This window comes from Artemia sp. Qi Xiang Cuo, chromosome 1 (assembly GCF_049724085.1).
Source record: "Artemia sp. Qi Xiang Cuo chromosome 1, ASM4972408v1, whole genome shotgun sequence".
Lineage (NCBI taxonomy): Eukaryota > Metazoa > Arthropoda > Branchiopoda > Anostraca > Artemiidae > Artemia > Artemia sp. Qi Xiang Cuo.
Genome location: NC_142794.1, coordinates 39053578 through 39057874, shown reverse-complemented (window position 1 = coordinate 39057874; position 4297 = coordinate 39053578). Strand labels below are relative to the sequence as shown.

The window sequence follows — 4297 nt, the reverse complement described above, 5'->3', positions numbered from 1 at the left end:
ATTTTCAAAGCTCAGGTTACAAGTTTTCCTTCTTTTTGGATTCCCAACATTGTTATCTGGGTCGCTTGTTTTTTAAAAAGGGATTTTTCTTGACGGTTCAAGTTTTAAAATTTTTGCACCCGATTCATCACATAATCGGGCGGAAATATATTTATCCTTAACTAGTTCTGACGGGATCAAATTTTCAAAGCTCAAGTTACAGGTTTTTCTTCTTTTTGGATTCACAACATTGATATCTGGGTCACGTATTTCTTCAAAATGCCTTTTTCTTGACGGTTCAATCTTAGAAATGTTTGAACCTCGTTCATCACGTATTGGGTTGGACATGCATTCAGCCTTGACTATTATCTTAAAAGAGTAACCCTGCTTGGTCTTAGCTTCATATTCTGACATGTTTGGTTTTTTGTTTTTTTTTTCAATTATACATTTTAATTAAAAATGGTAATGCGAATCACAAAAGACTTACATTAAAAACAGTCAAATATTTTTGCAACACAGATTGTGCCTTTCGTTTCATTTTTGAAAGAACATTAGGATAGAAGCCAGGTTTGACTTCACAGGCTTTTCTTAAAAGCATTATAAAGTTGGCAACAGCGTTAGGTACTTGAGGCAGGGGATCCTCTTCAAATTTTACAGCATGTTGAAGTTTTACAAAGCCACCAGAATAAAGGCTTTCTTCAGCATCAAAGGACAGTGGGAATTTACTTTCTGTTTCTTGGACAGGTAATTCAAAAAACGCTAACAAGCTTTCTAGTAATTTAGCCCAGAGCTCTGGTGAAGATACAACCAAATCAGTGTTACACAAAATGAGGGAAATACCAACTGCGCTAATTTTCCTTTCCCTCTTCTGGGACACTTTCTGTAATTCAGCGATGAAAACTCGTTCTACCACCATATCAAACATATTTGGCTGCAATTCATTGATGATTTCCATTAAGTTTTGAGGAGAACGATGAATGGTAAAATAGCTGAAGAAAACAATTAGTCCCTTAACATACTGGTCTGTCTTCTTAGATGACAAATGCTGGAATATTACAAAGAATATCTGCTTCAAGTAAGCATCAATATACTCCATAGGAATTTCAGTTATAATAATGCTCAAGAGGTTTAAACCTTCTTGGTCGTACTTTGGACAAGAAATAAGTGTTTGGAACACACACAAGAGAGCATCTAGTTTAACGATTTGAGTACATATTTCTCTACAATTCAGCTTTAAGTAGGCTTGAATAAGCCTTTTAAGACCAATAATGTTGGCCGAGCTTTTCCAGAGAACTGGAGATAAAAGAAGGGGATACAAAGCCATATACGCATCTGGAATAGTCCTATCGGGGCTATCAGCTTCATACATAGCACTACGCAGCTCCAGTAGCAGTGCCAACACTTGGAATACATATGGAACAAAATCTTGGATGTCTTGCGTAAGAATATCTTGAAATAAAGGAAAAAGGAGATCCTCAAAAGCGGCAACCGTAGCAGGAGTTACTTTACAGACAATGCTTATAGCCACACTCAGAGACTCAAATATATAATGGTTGTAAACGGGTTTGCTTGGACTCTTTGCAGCCAATTTCAACCTCTCAATCAGTTGAGTTACAACTGGTGTTAAATACAGAACAGCTTGCTCGCGGAGCACTAGGAAACTTCTCATCAGGGCGTGCATAAGATGCTCATTTTCTTCCGACCCAGGAAATGAGAAGGCAAGTAGAAGATTACTTAAAAGAGACTCTGCAAAAGGTAAAAGCTCTTCCTTTTGAATCACCGGTTTCTTCGTATCTGCTGTTTCCATACTCAATATTTTATGCAGAGCAATGGCTGCATAAGAATGAATAACTTGACTGGAAGCAGTTAAAAGGTTGATGAGACAGGGAATGGAGGCCAAAAGCTCCCCATGCCCGAGTTGGCTTCTAAAAGTCATCACATATTTGATCGCATCTGCTTTAAGAACAGGAAGTTCATTCACATTTGTGCTTTTCAAATCAGGCACTATGTTTTGATGAAAAAAATCTGACAAGTTGATCAGGGGGTTTGTCTGAGTCGTACCATATTTCTGCGTTGCCCCCTTTGATGCCAATGCAATGACCAAGTAAATGGCAGCATCTTTGTTTCGCCAGTTATTTTCAGGGTCTGCAACATAGCTTGCTAGCATGGTTTGTATGTTAGTTCCGAAAACCTGTGTCATTTTGGTCTCAAAGAACTTGGACAGGGCCCTGACTAAGTCGCAGGCAGCTCGCCTTCTCGTATCCACATCGCTACCTTCAAGATCCCGCCTAATATATTCTTCTGGATTATCCTCAAACAATTCTCTATCAGTTTGTCTAAACTCCATATTTGGTAAAATTACACTCTTGCATATACCATCTAAGACATTTGGCGCTTCAAATAAATTTCTATTTTGGTCTTTACTGGCAACACAGGAGAGAAAATTTATTGCATTACTAATCAACAAGTCAAATTTTGGAGCTTTTTCTGTCGTAGTTAAGAGATTCCAAACAGATGTAACAAATTCACATAAATATGGCTGAAGATCTTCATCGTGTTTTGAAGCAAAAATTTGGGCTATGGAGCAAATGACAGTCTTCATTTCTTCCAAAATTCCTGGTTCTTCCTCATTATCTGTATTAAAAAGAGGAGCATTCTCTGTAAGAAGTTCCAATAATGCCCTCATCCACCTTTCCATATTGTTCTCAAAATATTCAGGAATCTCTTGGGAAGTCAACGCTTCAAAGATTTCACAGCAGAGCTTCAGGGATCCAAAAATAACTTTTAAAGCTTCTTTGTTTTCTTTGTGTACCGCTGTCAAGTCCTTAGTTGCAAAAAAGAGTTCTGTAAAGGGATGAGCAAAATTGGCCATCACATATTTGATTTCCATCCAGAGCTTGTCTGATTTAATTTCAAATCGGTAGTGGGCAAATAAAGTGTTGGCAGATCTCAGAACACCGTTAATTATATTAAAATCACCTGTTGCAAACTTTTCAGTCATGTCCTTAATCAAATTAGGCCATTTCTCAGGAAAGTCAGATTTGCCTATTTCAGCAATGGCATCGGAGAGTTGTCGTTGGATCTTTTCTGGTGACCTGACCACAAGATCCACTATCAGCTCTTTGATTTTCTCTCTTACTTCTTCATGTATATTGTTTTCTCTTCCTTCCTCAGTAGCCCAATTTCTTTTGATAAAGTTTTTGAAATTGATTGCTCCAGCTGTCCTAATTGTAATATCAAGGTTGGAACTTGAAACCAATGTCAGAAGTATCAATGAATAATTTTTTTCCTTTTCAATGGAGGCTATATATCTTTCAGCTTGTTTTCTATTTACAGCATCTGGTGATATGGTTTGCAGAAGACACTCAGCAAGTGCAGTCACACTCCCTGGGTTGATGTCCATTTTAAGTACAAGTGAATGATTAAAGTTCAAATTCTGAAGTCCTTGCTTTAACTCTAACATGTTTGCTTTAACTCTGTTAATAATCAAATGATGCTGACGCTTTTGCAGTTCTTTCTTTTATTGATAGTATAACGTCATCAAACATTGATGCCAGTACAGCTAGCGTCATAATGTAGATTTTACCTTTACGTCATATATGGTTGTAAGCTCTGGTTATGATGTCATTCTTCATCTTGTATGCAAAGATGCAGTTTTTTTGTCGAACAATTTTATTCTAAACATGGTATTTAGTTTATTTAAAAAAGCATATAGATACAGTAATTTTGTTTCAAACGAGCCCTTAAAAGTTCTCAAGATATCCCAGTGCCCCACGAACTAGTTTTAATTTTCTAAGAACTTTTTTACATTTTATAGTAACATTTAGATTTTGTAGTCAGTATTTTGTGTTTGTTTTGACTCAGAGAAAGGGGACTTCTCCGCGAATATAGCTCGTAAAATAGTGGTTAATATGACTTTTCCTTATGTTTTGAAGCAAGGTTACACAAGATAAGAAGAAAAACACGATTCATAATATATTTACATGATTCTCCCTGAATAGCTCATAAAGTACTGCCTAACATGACTTTTTACTGTGTTTTGCAACGAAATTGATTTATTTCAATGGTCGTAGAATGTATTTAGGTTAATATTGTTGAAAGTTTCAAATTAATCCCTTACCTTTCCTTGAGGTGTTCTATTTCACTATTTCAGGAGATTCTTCTCTGTCAAATTCAATATTTTTTGCTTCCCAAGCTTCGTCTAATTCATCTCCATCATCATTCCCAGCTTCTCCTGCCCATGAAATTTTTTTAGCGAGTTGTACAAGAAAATTCATCACTTGATTTTTGGTCCCCATACTTTCAGCGTTCTAGGACC

At 36.6% G+C, this 4297-nt stretch overlaps 1 pseudogene; it reads right to left on the bottom strand.

Moving 5' to 3' along the window:
• Window positions 1-451: 451 nt before the first annotated feature.
• On the bottom strand, window positions 452-3382 carry LOC148956292 (exportin-2 pseudogene; annotated as a pseudogene).
• Between the last annotated feature and the right edge of the window lie 915 nt (window positions 3383-4297).